The sequence below is a fragment of the Eschrichtius robustus genome, chromosome 12 (genome assembly GCF_028021215.1).
Source record: "Eschrichtius robustus isolate mEscRob2 chromosome 12, mEscRob2.pri, whole genome shotgun sequence".
Taxonomy (NCBI): Eukaryota; Metazoa; Chordata; class Mammalia; order Artiodactyla; family Eschrichtiidae; genus Eschrichtius; species Eschrichtius robustus.
In genome coordinates this window covers 12,300,876-12,319,742 of record NC_090835.1, presented here as the reverse complement: position 1 = coordinate 12,319,742, position 18,867 = coordinate 12,300,876, and the positions used below count along the sequence as shown (strand labels likewise).

The 18,867-nt window shown below is 37.4% G+C and overlaps 1 long non-coding RNA gene across 1 annotated transcript in view; it reads right to left on the bottom strand.

Annotated features, from left to right (window-relative positions):
* LOC137773825 (uncharacterized) overlaps positions 1 to 18,867 on the bottom strand; it is a 300,385-nt gene that overhangs the window by 27,169 nt on the left and 254,349 nt on the right. Inside the window, exon 3 of the long non-coding RNA XR_011075731.1 lies at positions 1,281 to 1,373. This is a non-coding gene — a long non-coding RNA (uncharacterized lncRNA). The remainder of the gene's footprint in view (positions 1 to 1,280; positions 1,374 to 18,867) is intronic.

The window sequence follows — 18,867 nt, the reverse complement described above, 5'->3', positions numbered from 1 at the left end:
AATATTAGTCAGTGATAGATTGTTTGGCTATTTAAAACTTTAAACATGCAAAGAATTCAGTGGGAAATAGGTAAGTAATTGAGGATATTTTTCCTTGAATTGACAGGATAATTGCCTCAATGATCCCTTCACAAAAACGCATAGGGTGGACCTTAGTAAAACTATATCTTATTATTAAATCACCTACTATAACCCACAATATAGTGGACTATGGAAGATCCAGTCTGAACCTTCCAGCCTTTTTGGTTAAAGACACCACCACCATTCAAACTAGTTTAAGAAAAATAAGGTAAAATAGTGGCGCAAGTGGCTAGTCAATCCAGGGGTATATCTGTCTATAGGCATAGCTAGATCTAGGGGATCAAAAAGACCATCAGGATACTCTTTTTCCATTTTAGGGCTCTGCTTCCTCAGTATTCTCAGAAAGGCTCTATCTGTATCCTCAGGAAGACTCTATCCATATCCATATCCATACCCATATCGTGGCAAATATGAGAAACAGAAGCTTCCCACTTACATTCTCTCATCCTAGCAACCTAGCGGAACGAAAGCACCTCTTGCCAGAAGTTCCAGTAAAATGTTCCAAGACTGATGCTCCCTGATCATGACCTGATTTGGGTCATGCACCCCATCCCTGACATAGCATGTGAGTTTTCTCTTCGGTCCAATCTGGATTTTCATGCCCTTTAGAGTCACAAGGTGGACTCAGGCCCATCCAATACAGGCTATACAGGCTATACAGGCTGTATACATCCTATACAGGCTGATTGGGAGGGAGGAGTAGTTCCCTCCCACACAAAAATCTGGTTTTCTTACCAGAAGAGACAATGGAAGCTGGTCTGAGGGGCAAGAAACAGAAATGTCCACTAACAGGACACATACTCTGCAAAGGACATAAGTACCTCATGAAAACACATAGGACACCATGGGATATTCCCAAAGATAGTATTTTAAAAATTTGTCCCTATACTTCACACTATGGAGGACAATTACTACAACTTTTAGTACCTTGCAGATAAAGATGTCATCTTCTGAAAGACTATGAACTTTATACGTCAATTGGAAAATTATAAAATGTTATTATCTTTTTAACAGTAGGCCAAGGAACTAGAGAATCGAAAAAATTTCAAATATTACCTCATAGGGACTATAAAATTTTTAATTAAAAATTCTTTACAGTTAAACTAATCATTTATACATTCAGCCATTTTTTAAAAACTAGCTTATATGATTTCAGTGTTGCATTTAAATGACATCTACAGTTTTTTATGGCTACTTACAGAGATCTTGAACTTCTTATAAAATCTGCTACCATAGTGATCTCAGCAAATAATTAGCTCCTTAGGGAAAATCCAACTCTTCATAACTTCCAGCTGAAACAGAAAATAGCCTTTAGCTCTTCTGCCTAAATTATGATACACTTACTACTTATACATTGCTGCCCACTATATTTGTAAGGAAACCTGAAATTTTTTCTTATAAATGCTTTCGGACATTGCATCTAACTCTTCAACATATTTAAAGATGCAAAATTATTACATTTTAAGTAGACCGTTAACAGGTTTAGAAAAATTAATACAACACACAGTTTATAACCCTGCAACTTATTTTTTTTTAACATATTTACTGGAGTATAATTGCTTTACAATGGTGTGTTAGTTTCTGCTTTATAACACAGTCAATCAGCTATACATATACATATATCCCCATATCTCCTCCCTCTTCGTCTCCCTCCCACCCTCCCTATCCCACCCCTCTAGGTGGTCACAAAGCACCGTGCAGATCTCCCCGTCGTGCTATGCGGCTGCTTCCCACTAGCTAGCTATTTTACATTTGGTAGTAAAAATAAGTCCATGTCTGTCATACAGAGTGAAGTTAAGTCAGAAAGCGAAAAACAAATACCGTATGCTAACTGCTAACACATATATATGGAATCTAAAAATAAAAGAAAAATTTTTTTAAAAAAGGTTATGAAGAACCTAGGAGCAGGACAGGAATAAAGACGCAGACGTAGAGAATGGACTTGAGGACACGAGGAGGGGTAAGGGTAAGCTGGGATGAAGTGAGAGAGTGGCATGGACATGCAACTTATTTTTAAAATTAAAAACCAATTCTGTTTCTCCCCCCGCCCATTTCACAATCCCCTGTGGCTAGAAACAGACAATAAATTAAGTGCAATGAACATTCTTTTTGCTTACTCAGGGAAGGTGACTATTTTCAAGCTGAGTATTAAATGTATCTCTAAATAGTTCATAAATAATAATGTGAAATGTAAATACTGAATTCTAGTGTAAATATGTTTTATCATTTATGTATATCATGTTTATTTTAAAAGGGTTTTAAAGTGACTTTTAAAATGCCAAAAATAGAGCAAAATAAAATAAAGATAAAGCAAAAGGAAAAGAGGCATATGAAAGCAGTTGAAGCCAAAGATAAAAGTTTGTACTCAATATTCATTCCATAAACTTCACTTCCAAATTGTGGATATTAACCTAGGTACTTTAGTTTCAAAACTCGTGAAGTGAACAATTATGGGTTATGCTGACAAAAAATAAAATAGTGATCAGCAAAAAGAGAAGAATCCTAAGCTAAGGAACATGTCTGTAAACATTAGAACCTGGCAAACTGAGTATATATTATACTTTATATATATATATATATATATATATATATATATATATATATATATATATATATATTATACTTTACATATATAATACACTAAGAGATATATACAGATATAGATATAGATATCAGAGAGAGAGAGAGAGAAACAGGAGGAAATGTATATGATAATGTTTATACCTTTTTTTTTTTTTTCTGACCACGCCATGGCTTGTGGGATCTTAGTTCCCCAACCAGGGATTGAACCCAGGCCCCAGCAGTGAAACTGCCAAGTCCTAACCACTGGACGGGCAGGGAATTCCGATAATGTTTATATCTTAGTTTAATTGACTGTAGAGAAAATAATTGTAAGGCTCTCATCCAAACTATTTTTTATGACTCTCAGTAGTTATGGCTAGAGATGTAACAAAGTAAATTACGTTGAAAATAACCCAAAGGGTCAATGTCTAGAGATCAATGTATTATGTACTGAGATTCTAAACTTTCATCATCAAAAGCATTTTAAATCATGGGTGATGGTCTTTTAGACATTGCACAAAGTAATTCTTTCTGTTTGGGGTAGACCAGAGTCTCCTGGCAACCAGGTTGACTTACACAGCTCATTAGGACTTTACTGCAGAATGACTAAAAGAGAAAGTTTTGGCAAGAATGATTCAACATTTGAAATCAATTAATATAATCTCAATAGGCTAAAAAGAAAAATCACATGATCATATCAATAGATGCAGAAAAAGCATTTGACAAAATCCAACTCCCACTTATGATTAAAAAAAAAACCTCTCAGTAAACTAGTAATAGATGGGAACTTCTTCAACTTGATAAAAGAATATCTACAAAAAACCCACAGCTAACATCATACTTCATGTGAGGAATTCAAAGCTTTCCCACTGAGATCAGGTGCAAGCCAAGGATGTCCCCTGTCACCATTCCTTTTCAACATCATACTGGAAGTTCTAGCTAATTCAATAAGACAAGAAAAGGAAATAAAAGGCATACAGATTGGGAAGAAAGAATTAAAACTGTCTTTGCAGATAACATGATTGTCTGATTGGATGTAGAAAATCCAAAATAATCAATTAAAAAACTCCTGGAACTAATAACCAATTACAGCAAGGTTGCAGGATATAAGGTTAATATATAAAAGTTAATCATTTCCTAAATACCAACAATGAACAAGTGTAATTTGAAATTTAAAACACAATACCACTTACCTTAACACCTCCAAAGATGAAATACTTAGGTGTAAATATAACAAAATATGAAAAATATCTATATAAGGAAAACTATAAAGTTCTGATAAAGAAATTAAAGAAGAACTAAGGAAATGGACAGACAGTTCATGTTCATGGGTAGGAAGACTCAATATTGTCGAGATATCATTCTTCCCAAATTGATCTATAAATTCAATGCTATTCCTATCAAAATGCCAGTAATTTATTTTGTGGATACTGACAAATTGAGTCTAAAGTTTGAATGGAGAGACAAAAGACCCAGAATGGCTAACACACTATTGAAAGAGAAGAACAAAGCCAGAGGACTGACACCACCCAACTTCATGGCTGACTATAAAGCTATGCTAATCAAGACAGTGTGATACTGTCAAAAGAATGGATAGGTGGATCAGTGGACCGGAATAAAGAGTCCAGAAACAGATCCACATAAATACAGTCAACTGATTTGACAAAGGAGCAAAAGTAGAGTAAGTGAGAAAAGATAGTCTTTTCAACAAATGGTGCTAGAACAGTAGGACATCACATGCAAAAAAAGAAAAAAAGAAGTAGAAAAGAAATAGACACAGGCTTTACATCCTTTACAAAAATTAACTGAAAATGGATCACAAACCTAAATATAAAGTGCACAACTACAGTATAAAGGAATTCTAGATGAATTCCTTGGAATTCATGGCTTTTTACATACAACCCCAAAGCCCCAATCCATGAAAGAAATAATTGATAAGCTGGACTTCATTAAAGTTTAAAACCTCTTCTCTACAAAAGACACTGTCAAGAGAATAAGAAGCCACAGACTTGGAAAAAATATTTGCAAAAGACACATCTTATAAAGGACTGTTATCCAAAATACACAAGGAACTATTAAAACTCAGCAACAAGATAATAAACAACCCAATTAAAAAATGGGCCAAAGACCTTAAAAGATACTTCACCAGATAAGATATACAGATGGTTAATAAGCATATGAAAAGATGTTCCACATCATTTGCCATCAGGGAAAGGCAAATTAAAACAACATTGAGATACCACCACACACCTATTAGTATGGCCAACATCCAGAACACTGACAACATCAAATGCTGCCAAAGGTGTGGAACAACAGAAATTCTCATTCACTGCTGGTGGAAATGCAAACTGGTACAGTCACTTTGGAAGACAGTATGGCAGTTTCTTAGAAAACTAAACATACTCTTACCATACAATCCAGCAATCACATACCTTGGTGTTTACCCAAAGGAGCTGAAAACTCATATCCACACAAAACCCTGCACATGGATGGTTATAGCAGTTTTATTCATCATTGCCGAAACTTGCAAGCAATACAGATGTCCTTCAATAAGTGAATGGCTAAGGAAACTGCGGTACACAGAGACAGTGGAATATTATACAGCACTGAAAAAGAATTGGGCTATCAGGTCATGAAAAGACATGGAAGAACAAAAGTGCATACTACTAAGTGAAAAAAGCCAATCTGAAAAGGCTACATACTATATGATTCCAACTACATGACATTCTAGAAAAAGTAAAAACTATAGAGACAGTAAAAAGATCAGTGGTTGCCAGAGGTTGATGTTGGAGGAGGGGTGAATAGACGGAACACAGGACATTTTGATGGCAGTGAAAATACCCTGCGTGATACCACAATGATAGATACATATCATTATGCATTTGTTAAAACCAATAGAATGCACTACACCAAGAGTGAACAGTAATGTAAACTTGAACTGTCTTGGTTTCCTCATCTTATAATAAGGGTAATAACAGAACTTATTGCTTTGATTTGTTATAAGAATTATATAAGAAATTGAGAGTACCCAGGCACAGTGCCAGTATGATTATCTTCACCACCATTATCATCTCCATCTTCATCATCACCATTATCATCCTCATTCTTATCAATGGAATCTTTATTTCCAAAAGAACCAGCAGAAATTGTAACGCAGTTTCTCAATTAGCTGTCCTTGAACACCAATTCTAAAGGTAGCATTCCTACCTGGAGTACAAATATGCATCTTATGTCTATCCTTGAGAAAAGTCCAAGTGTAGAGGACTCTGTCAGTGCCATTCAAACTGTTAAGTCAGTTTCAATAGAAACAGAACTAACTAAATGAAAACTAAGTCAACTGTCTGTCTGTCTGTCTGTCTGTCTGTCTGTCTATCTATCTATCTATCTATCTATCTATCTATCTATCTACCTATCAAGTCACCAACGTTCTTAACACTGGCATTGTTATAAGTTCATTACTTTATTGATTCTGATCAACTGAAGCCACAGTGATTTTACATTTGTTCTACTACGGACTCCTTTTTCAGTATGTGCTAACATTACAGTTTGAGGAGGCTAAAATGGTTTGTTCTAAACAGCCATTTTTATATGGTAGGATGAGGCACAAAAAAAAAAAAAATCAGAGATTTGAAGCATTGTACATAACAGAGAGGGCAGGTCAGGCTAAGATCCAAAGAAGTGGAGTCCTGGAAGCACCCAAAGCCCACTGATTGGTGGATGGAGGATACAAGGAAGCCATGGGTACAGAACATGACAGGCACATAAAGTTATTGTTAAGAGAATTAAGATTTGAGAACAGAACTTCAAGAAAAAAAAAAGGAAAATTAATAAAAGACAGGAATGAAAACATTCCCACATATCATTCAAGTGGGTTACTTTTTAGAGGGGTAGTAGAGCTTGCTCTTCAGCTCCCTTCTTGATAACACACTTGATCACTTACAGATTCAAAATTAATTTACTCATCTTTCCACAAATAGCCTAAAACATGTTCACAATAGTTATAATCAGCAACAATCAAAAGAACAGGATCTTGAAATCAGGCACAGGATAGAATCCTGGGTATCTGGTGTCAGCATAAGGAGCCACTGGCAGTGCTAAATCAAGGGTTTGTTGGGATTCTTGGTGATCTTCCTCAATCATGCACCTTCAAGTTCCCTCCCCCACTTCCCATTTCCAATCAGACTGCTACCTCTAAACTGCTCCTAGAGACCACTACAGCTTGATGTCAAATAGACCTAGGCTGGACTCCCAATTCAACTATTGACAGGGCAAGCAATTTTGCCATTCAAGTTATTTAGCAGTTCCAGGGCTCACCACAGTAAAATGGGAATTATAATATCCATCCCAACAATCTGTCATGGAAATTAAATGAGATAGTGCTGCAAAGAATCTAGCTATATGCCTGACTATCATAAAGTGGTATCACAGGCAGCAAAGAGTAATTCAAGAGTATTGGTATGACAGAAAAATGTGGTCTTCCAGCAGCTGAAAGATCTTCTTTTTAGACACAGAAAGCCTGGTTCTAACCCAGTCATCTCTTTGTCATAGTGGGAACCTAAGGTATCAGTGCCTCAACCTTATTATCTGCAAAACGGAGTTGGGTTAGAAGTGGTAAGTCATCTCTAAGGTACCCTTCTGCTATGAAATTCCATGGCTGCACACATATATCAAATTAGAAATAAGTATCCCAAGTTAGGAATTTTCCAATTAATTTATCTTTGAGCTTAATGGTCTTGCATTGGATCCCCTTCCTGTGTTCTCTAGTTTTCATCACCAGTATTTCAAACAGTCATGAAGAACATGTAAGATGATACTAACCCTAAAGAAGGGACATTAGTATCGTGGGAGCATCAAAAACTTTCAGAACTGCCTAGATCTTGCATTAAATGCTGACTCTGCCATACTGTTATATACCTTTGAACAAGTTATTTCACCTGCCTGAGAATTTGTTTTCTATTCTGAAGAATGAGGCTAATAAGGAATAATATTTACCTTAAAGTGCTAGCATGTGAGAACTTGAATTAATGCTCTTGGTATCTAGTATGCATTCAATATTGTATTTTTTTTTATTATTTTATTTCAATGACTTGACCAAAATGCCCCCAAAAGAATCAGGCAATGTTTTAAACAAATCTTAACAAAAAACCCTGTGCAATTTAAAATAAAAATTAAAGCAACAATGAGTTATAAAAATGATTGCTCTAACTTTGCTACCAAATTGTGGCAAGATAAGACTATTAAACATGTGAAAAGTACCTCAGATTGAACTATCAAGAATTAAAACCACATCAAAAAATACATTTTAAATTGTTGTAATGAGCACACATTAATGATGAGACCAAAATTGTTGTTCACTTCTGAAAGACCCCCAAACTGAATATTTGAGAACTATTTCAAAACCTATTTTCATGAAGTACATTCAAATGTTCAGAAAGATTATTTGTGAATAATGAAAGACCATTTCAAAACCAGGAAGAAAACTACATATTGGCTCGTTTTTCAGTTCTCATATTATTAGTTCAATAGATTTATTTAAAAATCTTTCTGATCTCTGACTTACTAAAAGCAAATTTTGAAAAGTGGAAAACCTATAGAGCTTTTCATTTTCTATTAAGTATCATCCACATATCCAACATCAATAAAATATGACAGCCTTTATATTGTTCTAACACATTGCTTAGCCTATCCGCAGAACAATCACTAAAATCAGCAGGAAGGAAGATCAATCAGTGAAAATAGGAATGTGAATTTAATTCAAGTACCAGGAATACCAAGTTACTTTCATATCTTCTCAAAACTGATTACTTTTAAAAAGTCATGATGCTTTTTAAAAAATAAACGTGTGAGGGCTTCCCTGGTGGCGCAGTGGTTAAGAATCCACCTGCCAATGCAGGGGACACGGGTTCGAGCCCTGGTCCGGGAAGATCTCACATGCCGCAGAGCAACTAAGCCCGTGCACCGTGACTACTGAGCCTGCGCTCTAGAGCCTGCGAGCCACAACTACTGAGCCTGTGTGCCACAACTACTGAAGCCCACGAGCCTAGAGCCCATGCTCCGCAGCAAGAGAAGCCACCACAATGAGAAGCCCGTGCACCGCAATGAAGAGTAGCCCCCGCTCGCTGCACAATGAGAAAGCCCGCGCGCAGCAACGAAGACGCAATGCAGCCACACACACACACACACACACACACACACACACAAGTGTGAGTGTAACTGACTAAAGAAGCATATGTTTCATGAAGGTAGTGATGATTTCTGCCTTGTTAGATGCCTGGAAATATTCAACTGATATTTATTGAGCACCTTCAATAAGTAACCCAGACGCCTTCTGGGTGCTGTGGTTACAGTAGCGAATAAAACAGAAACACAAGATCACTGCTCTGGTGTCTTTAAAAAGAGAACAAATGATAAATAAATGACCAAAATAATTGCACAGCATGGTAAGTGCTCAAAGTTATGAAGGATGTTCCAGAAAATGATTAGGAGAGGGGGTGCTGGTTTTGCTTCCATAGTCAAGAATCGTCAAGGAAAGCTTCTCCAAGCTGAGACGTAATGACAAGAAGGAGGGTGCTTTGGGAGTAACCCAAACATAGAGAATTTCAGACAGAAGATACAGCAAGTATCAAAGCAGTCTGGCAAAAACAAGCTTGAGTTTGGTGTACTAGAAGTATAGAAATAGGGTGACTGTGCTTGGAGCTCATTTAGTAGGGAGGAGAGTGGTAGGAGATGAGGTCAGAGAGTAGGTGAGCCAAGAGAGGAAATGTGGATTCTATTCTAAGAATAATGGAGAGGCACTAGAAGATTTTAAAGAACTTGCAGGTGGCTATGCAAAGAAGGGACAGCATGAAGACAAAAGTGGGAGTAGGAGGTATCACTTAGGAGCTATCAAAATAATTTAGGCTGGAGGTGACCAGGTCTGGATTAGGATGATAAAAGAAAAATAGAGAAGTTGTCTGATCAGAATATATATTTGAAGACAGATCTTAGATCTTAGCCTCTGGACTGGGTGAGATGAAGGGAAGACAGAGAGGGGTCATGTTTCTGGCTTGAGCCGATTACACAGATGGATAAGACTACAAGAGGAAAAGATTTGGGTGGAAAGAGTTCTGTTTTAATAATTGTTTCTTTTCTTCTATGGATATCATCTAACATTCAGTCTTTATCCACAGAAAGATTAAGATACCGGCAGAATAAATTCCATGTCTATTATGTGTTCAAATGCTTGCTTCTAGCCCAATATCACCTTACAACTCTATCCATGAAGTGACTTTTGTCAAATTATATGTACGCTTTCATCTACTTAAAGGTACACAGATATGCTTGCTCTTTCACACCATTTGCCCTCCAAGTGGAAATATTTGACTATTATTATTAGAATTGAACAACCCAAATCAACCTTTGAAATCAAAGCCATAAGCCAGTTATACCCACTCATGGAGATCTGAAAGATCATAATGACCTACTAGTGGTCCTAATGCTTTGTTTCCACCTGTGTGAAGCCTGCAGCACTGAGAGTGACCAGTGAATTAATTACACAAATAGAAGACTAAGGCTCAATCCTGCTGTATCAGAAATTCCCAGGTCAAATATCGTTACACCAAAGTATTCCCTAGGCGGTATCGTATGCTTATCCATAATCAAAACAAAATTTAGTTGACTTTTATTTTTTAACCATAACAATAATAATAACAATAACCAAAACAACAATGGTTAACAATTTCTTGAATACATACTATGGACCTGAATCACTGAGCTTACTACTTTACATGCATGACCTCATTAAGTCCTCAAAACAACCCCACTCACAGTGGAGAAAACCAAGCTTCAGCAAGTTTAAAGAACATGTCCAGATTGCACATTAAGTAAATAAAGGATTCCAAAAGATGGGAATTCAGACATGTCCTATATCTTTCATTCATTCATTCATACCTAGCTGTCTGCATTCAATGAATGAATCTTTTCTCAAAAGACATGCCACTGTAGTATTATGCAAATCACAATAATGAGATAAAATTATTAAACCTTGGTATTGGGGTCAGCACTTATTTACATGACCATGTAATTGAGACAATAAAAATGTTTTTTAAAAGTGATATTTTATGCACAAGAAATCAAAAGATAAGCAAAAGAACAAAATAAAAATTAAGTGTAAAATCAAACTAAACTACCCAAACTTAACAAAACAATGTCTCTCCAAATTTAAATGTGTGACCATAATAACTAAGGATCAAAATACTCTGCCACCTGGCCTCAGAACTGGACATGTGATGAAACTGAGTCAAAGTTCTCCCCCTAAGAAATTTTAGATTTACAGCTGATACAGGAAGAGCTTGAGTTTTGAGTCACTGATCCAGAAGGATGTGAATCAAATACTGCTAGTACCATCTTTCCTGCTACATGGAAAAAGCCTATATTCTAAAGAAAAATATGAGATCCACCAAGAAAAACAGAAGTGAGGGAGATAAAAGTCTTGAGAACATCACTTGGGCCCCTGGATCCACCTGTGCCCGAAGCCATTACAACCCTTAACTTCAAAGTCATAAGAGTAACAAATTCCGTGTTATTTTTCAAGTTAATCAAAGTTGGATGTCTATTGGTTGCAACCAAGAGATTATTGAGTAAAAAATAAAATTAGAGCATGAGAGGCATATTGAAATCATCTGCGACCTTTTATCAATTGTTTGGACTATTAATCTCTCAGGAAAAACACATCTCTGATCTTAAAACAAGACCCTAGTTAAAACAAAGGGGACACGTGATACCTTCACCCCAGTCACCAACCTGACTGCACCCTTTACCTTCTAGTTGAAGCCCTTCCTCCCTTTTATAAACACAGACCAACACAGATTTTGTCTTACTCTGTTTTTGAATTTCTATTTCACAAACGCGTATCCTTCCAGGATAGCTGGGGAAAGAGTCAAGAAGGAGAAAGGGAGAATATAATTTAGTTTGTCACCTGTTGGCAAAATAGCTAACACCTCTAGTCGTCAGCAGACACTCAGAAGTCCTGACCCCAGAAAGTTTTACTCATTACCACTAAGGAAATGAATCTAGTGGGTTAGCTACGCTTAATACGTTAGGGAAATGGAGAAGCATTGCTATTTGGATAATCAACTCAAAAGAAAATTAAATTTACTAATGGAAACTACCACTATTCATTTTCTGGACACATGTAAAGATAAAATCTGTCTAAAAGAAGAAATAGCCGTCTAATCTCTTAACCTTCAGATATGGTTCAAAAGCATTACCTAAAAGATATTTAATCATTTCCAGTGAAGTAGGCTTTAGTCACAAACTGTACCTTAGACCATTCAACATCTGCCCATTAGTCTTGTGCTGCCCTTTCCTTTCAGCGCCCTAGACATCAAGGAACTTGGCTGCTAGACTGAGGTTGTGATCAGAGTGCTCTGGGCTCTCCCATCAAAGCACAAGTCATGGGGCAAAGAGGCAGACTGCGAAACAGATTCTCTCTGAAGACTGTCTTGCCCCTCCAAATGCTGTGTCTGCAAAATAAAATTAGTGTAGGGCAAACTAGGCTCTATCTTTTCCTCAACCCTGGTCCAGGAAAAAGCAAGAGTCTTGCAGTCATTTTGCCTTTGCTTACATCCAGAGCTGCCTTATGCATAAGAAAGTCTCTTTAGTAGACCACGGTGAGCTCCTTTTTATCCTCCTACCTTCAGGGATAAAAGATTCCAAGCTTCAAGTGCAACAGAGCTGTGGGCGCCGACTTTTCCAAAAGATAGAAATCAAAATCCAAAAAAGACCACAAGTTCCCTTTGAAATAGAGAAAACCCGGCCTTCTCAGAGTGACTACTTTCCAGACCCTCAAATGCTTTAAAGATAAAAACAGGTTGTCATATAACATTGTGCAAGTTTAAGGTATACAGTATGATGATTTGACACATGTATATATTGCAAAATGTTTTACCACAATAAAGTTAGTTAACATATCCTTTACCACACATAAAACAAACAAACAAACAAAAACCAGGCTGTCATATCTGTCAGGGCAAACAAAAATGCCTAGAGCAGGGCTCTCAAGTCTCTCTTTTTGTGATAAGGAACATCTTCCCAATCCCCTGAAGCTCTGAGGCAAACAAGGACAGGGAGATGATGGGGAAACTGCTTGAAGAAGGCAGGGACAGGGCCATACTCTATATGCTGGCGTACAGGGCCCAACACACTGCGGCAGCGATGGCAAAGAAAAGGAGTCTTAGTGCTTTTCCAGGAGTGCCCAAGCTTTTGGTTGCAGATCCTGTCATTTAATCAAATATTCATTGAACACCTACTATATATCAGGCACTATTCTAGGCCCTGTGGATACACGGCTACACAAAACAAAAGAAACAAAAGAAAACCTGCTCGTGTAAAGGTTATACTGTAATGGACTCTGGGGAGAGAGACCATAAATAAAACAAATGAGTAAAGGGTATGATACCTTAGAAAATAAAAAGTACTACAAGGAAAATTAAGCCAAGGAAAAGTACTACAAAGAAAACAGAAGTATTATAAGTACTGTAAGGAAAGGAAGCGGTATGGGGAGAGCCAGGGGAGCAAATGGTAGGTCTGCAATTTTAAATCGGTGTTCAAGGAAGACACTAGTGAGAAGGTAAGTCTGAAAAAAGATTTGAAGGAGAGAAGAGAGTAAGCCAGCTATTTGGGATGAGCAGGGTGAGAGCCAAATAAAGAGAAAGTGCAAAGACCCCAAGGAGACACCTTGCCAGTCAGGTTCAAAGAGCAGCAAGGAGGCTAATGCAGCTGAAATGGAGTGAGTGACGGGGGCAGAGGTTAGAGATGCGGTCGGAGAAGTCATGTTAGACAAGATTAAGTATAAACTTATAAACCTTTAGCCTTTGCTCTGATGTGGGAAGTCTGTGGAGAGTTTTGAGCAGAGGTGTGATATGATCTTACTTAGCTGCAAAATTGAGGACAGAAGTAAGGAGATTAGTTAGGAGGCTTTTATAAGACAACTTCGGTGCTCTGGGGAATGCAGGATGTATATTCATTTTATCACAGTTTACCTTCAAATGATATCAAACCACTTCACATATAATGTATGACTCTCATAACCGAATACCTCCATTTCTTCCTCCTATCCATTGTGCTATTATCATATTTTACGCCTGTGTTATAGACTACATAATATATTATCTTTACTATAATTATTTTTCAAAGAAATATATACATGAGAAAAGAGTCTTTTGTATTTTCTCACATATTTACCATATCCTGAACCCTTCATTCTTTTTGTAGGTCCAAGTTTCCATCTGGCATCATTTTCCTTCATCCTGAAACTTCCTTTATCATTTACTGAAGTGCAAATATGCTGGCAATGAATTCTTTCAGCTTTTTTTGTTGTCTGGAAATTTCTTTATTTCACATTCATTTCTGAAGGGTATTTTTACTGGATATAGAATTCTAAGTTGATGGTTCTTTTCTGCCCAGCATAGTCAAGATGCCATTCTATTTTCTTCTGGATTATATTGTTTCTAATAAGAAATTTTTCTTATTTTGTTCCTCTGTGTGTAAGGTGTTTTTTTTCTTTAGCTGTTTTTAAGACTTTTAAAATCACTGATTTTCCATAATTTCATTATGATATGCCTTGGCATAGTTTTGTGTTTATTCTGCTTGAGGCCCATTGAGCTTCTTGGATCAAGGGACTTAGAGATTTCTTCAAATTTGGAGATTTTTCAGCCATTATTTTTTTATGTCCCTGTCCCATCCTTTCTTTCTGGAACTCCAGTTACGTATGTTAGACCGTTTATGATCCCATGAGTTCACTGAGGCTCTCTCACTACTTTTAAAACTTTTTTTCCTCTCTGTGCTTCAGTTTAAATAGTTTCTACTGCTGTGTCTTCAAGTTCTATGGTCTCTTTTTCTGGTGGGTAGGGAGGGTTGGGGGTCCTCATCTGCTGTTATACTCATTCAGTTAATATTTCATTTCTGCTACTGTTGCTGTTTTAGAAGTTCTATTGGTTCTTTTTACATTTTCCATTTACTTCTTTATTACATTCATATTTTCATTTAAATCTCTGTGCATATTTATCAGAGCTGTTTTAAAATCCTTATCTGTTATAATTCCATTGTTTCTATCATTCCTAGGCTTGATTCTACTAACTGATTTGTCTCCTGGCTATAAGTCACATTTTCCTGCTACTTAGAATATCCAGTAATTTTTAATTAGATCAAAGACATTATGAAAGTTATATTACTGAGTACCTGGATTTTGTTGTCTTCCTTTAAGGAGTGTTGAAGTCTGTTCTGAAAGGCAGTTAACATTACTGGTAAATGAGCCTGGTCTTTTCAAGGCTTATTTTTCTGCTCTGTTAAGGTAGGTCAAGAGCAGCCTTTACTTTAAAGCTAGTTTAGTCCTACTACTAAGACATAACCCTTCTGGGGTCTCTAATGACATGCCAGGTGTTCAATGAAGTCTCTCCAATATGACTGGTTGGAACCGAAATAGTCCCCAGGCTATGTGATATGTGGAAGCCACATAGCTCACAACTACCAAGTCACTCCATTGCCCGACATTATGTAGTTTCACCATATGCATTTATATCTTAGTACTCAGCAAAGATTCAGGTGAATGCTATGCAGATTTCTGGAGCAATTTTTCTACATAACTCGCTCCCCTCTGACGCTCTTTATCACAAATTTCAGTGCCCTTGTCATCCACAAATTCCAACATTTTTCTCATCAGCTCAGCAATACTGCCAGGCTTTGCTTTTCACCCTCTCTGAGGCACAGGGCAGAAAGTGCCTGCAAGCCAAAAGCTAGAGTAATCGTAGCGGTCTTTTCTTTTTTTGCTTCTCTCAGTGAACACATTCCTACACTGCCTGTTGTCCAATAACCAAAAAGCATTATTTTATGTTTTATACAGTTTCCTAATTTTTTTAATAGTGGGAGAATAAGGCTAGACTTAGAAGGACTTGAAAGGGAAGTCCAAATCTTCATTTTACAGATGAAGCAACAGAGGTGCAGAGAGAGACTGTGACACACCCAAGGTCACACAGCTACTAGTAACAGCATTAAGCTCAGAACCTATGTTTCCTAACTCTAAGTCCAATGCCCTTCTATTCCAGCATGCTGCCTCCTACAGAATGCTTAACAGAAGGTGGTATATTAGTTTCCTAGGGCTGTTGTAGCAAATTATCACAAGCTAGGTGGCTTAAAACAATAGAAAAGTATTATCTCACAATTCTAGAGACCAAGAATCTAAAATCAAGGTGTCAGCAAGCTTCTGGAGGCCCAGAGGGAGATCCAATTCCGTAACTCGCTCCTAGCTTCTGATGTTCCTTGGCATTCCTTGGCTTATAGACAAATCACTCCAATCTCTGCTCTGTCTTCCTTGGTGTACCTTGGCTTACAGACAAATCACTCAAATCTGCCTCTGTCTTCACATGACCTTATTATACCTGTGTGTTTATATCTTTTCTTCTTAAAAGGACATCTGTCATTGGATCTAGGGGCCTCCCAGTTAATCCAGGATGATTTCATCTAGAAATCCTTCATTTAATTGCATCTGCAAAGATTCTTTCTCCAAATAGGGTCACATTCACAGGTACTAGGGGTTAGGACTTGGATATATCTTTGATGGGGGGCTACATTCAACTCGTTACAGTGGGAAGAGGGAAGGACAAATTATACAGCCAAAATCATATAACAGTTTGAAAATGTTTGCCTCATATAAACACAGATATTGAGGCTGACCTCAGCTGGGTCTATTTTAGAGAATTTGAAAGGGTTTACATGTAGAACTCTAGGAGCATGAGGAAGAATGCAATTAGATTGATAATGTTCCATTTCATCCAAGCGCAATCACGTTACTGGCTCACACCTTCTCACCACTTTCTGCATTAGACATTTAACACTACTGTTAATTAAGTTGAATCACCCAAGACATAACTGGGAATGATTGTTTTCATTTAATCTAACCCCTTCTATCTCTTTATGATAATAACCATATCAGCCATGACTAGAGCCTCAAATCGTGGAAAGAGTGACACATAGAAGAAATAAGTTGCTGACAAGGCCTTACCTATGTCAGGAAGATTGTCATCACTATAATAATTGTATTCCTTCTTTCCTGAGATGACCCAATGCCAGTTTCAGAGTATTTTTTTAGTAAAAAAAGAATGTCTGTTAATGAGACTTCTAATTGTTATTTTATCTATCATTTTTCACTAACCAGTAACCTTTGTTTTTCAGCTTGAACTCTTTATTTTCTTTTTTTTTTTTTTTTCCAACACTCTCAGCAGGTTCAGATGGTACATTGTGAGACAAAAGCAAAAGCAACAGGGAGAATCATCTCACAAGAAAAATTAGCAATAAAGCATCATGACTGGGCAAGAAAGGCACTCTGTTAAGAAAAATCATTCCAACATGAGTAGTCTGACAGTGTTAATTTGTTAAGAAAAAAATACCTAGGACAGATACTTCCCTGAGATCCTTAAGCAATGTTCTGAAACTTCATTTGCTACAAACACATCCACTACATTGCAGTTGGGAATACATCTTTCAACCCAAATTTTCACCTGGGTTTTAAGTCCTATTGGGTACTGAGCAGTGGCAGTCAATTTGGTTTGCTTTATGATATGGACAAAACACAAATATTAACCCCTCTCATTCCTCAAATCTCTAAAGCTGATTTAAAAGAGACCAGAAAATTGAGTTGAAGAGGAATAGTAAAAATAAAGGGACTAATTTTCAATGAAAAAGCAAGCCTATCAATATCAGTCTCCACAGTGCTACAGACTTCCCCACCCCCAAAATGAACTGGAACGTAACAACTCAAACTGCCCAAAGAGGCACAAGTTGGCAGGGGATGGCAAAGATTTAGAGTAACTTAATGCACCCAAAATTAGAAGAGTAAATTAGAAAAGGGTATTCTGGATATGCTAAACCTAGGTAAGTAAAGGAAGTAACAGGTAATGGCCAAAGTAATTGGGAAATGAGCCTAACACTGAATGAGAGCTGAATCACAGAATATTGGCAACTGAAAAGAATTGAGGGCTCACATTCTTCATTTTAAAGAAATAGATACTGACAGTCAAGAGAGAGGCAGTGACTTGTTCAAGGTCATCAAGTTTAAAACAGAAATGGGATCAGAACCCACACGCTTTTCAGTCTGGTGCTCTCTCTACTCAACTCCTTGTTTCCCAAGGCCGTGGGGGATGTTAGAGCTTCTCAGGGGTCACACCTGGGGACCCTTTCCTTCTCTTTCCTCTTTCCCTTCACAATCTCATCCTTCCCCATAGCTTTTATTACCATGGACAGATTAGTGTCACCCAAATGTATTTCTCCACTGCCGGCTTCTCTTAACTCCAGACTTTGAATCAACAATTCCACTTGTGTGTTTCACAGGCATCTCAAACTTAACATGTACAAATGCAAACTTTCAATTCCCATCCTTCCCATTATAAACCTGCTCCCCCCTAATTGTTCTCCATCTGCTGTACTACTCTTCCCAGCTCTTCTACCTAGAAACCAAGATGTCAGCCTAGAATCTGTATCTCTCCTTTACCTTACACTACATCCGACACATCAGTGAGACTCCTTAAGTACATCTCAAAAATGTCTGTATCCATTTTTACTTCCACCAATACAGTCCAAAGTGCCAACATTTCCCTCCTGGACGGTCTCCTAACTGGTCTCTCTGTTCTGATATTCTCACTGCTAATTTGTTTGCCACAGAGCACCCAGGATGATCTTTTAGAAACATTCCATTTAGAATAAAATCAAAACCTTCATCATTGTCCACAACTTCAGACATTATTTGGTCCTTTATTTCCTTCTCTAACCTCACTGCATGGCATCTTCTCCCTTGACCCCTCTGCTCTAGCCAAGCTAACCTCAAATTCCTCAAACACAACACTCTTTCTCCTTGAGAACCTCTGCACATGGTGCTCCCTCTGTCAAGTACGTTCTTCTCTGCATTCTAAAAAGCTTGTTCCTTTTATACTGCAGGGCTTGCAGTGAATGTCACTTATAAAAAGAGGCCTTTGCTAATCACCCATCTAAACTAGGCATAAAGTTTCCTCCTGCTCTTCTCTACAGCAGCTCCTTGTTCCCTTCACAGCACTTACTACAGTTTGTAATCACATATTTATTTGGTTATTGGTTACTATCCATCATGTCTCTTAGGTAAATGCCAACAAGAATCAAATCTGTCTTTCCTACTGTTTCACTACCGTATCACCCACATCTAGCACATGGTATAGGTAG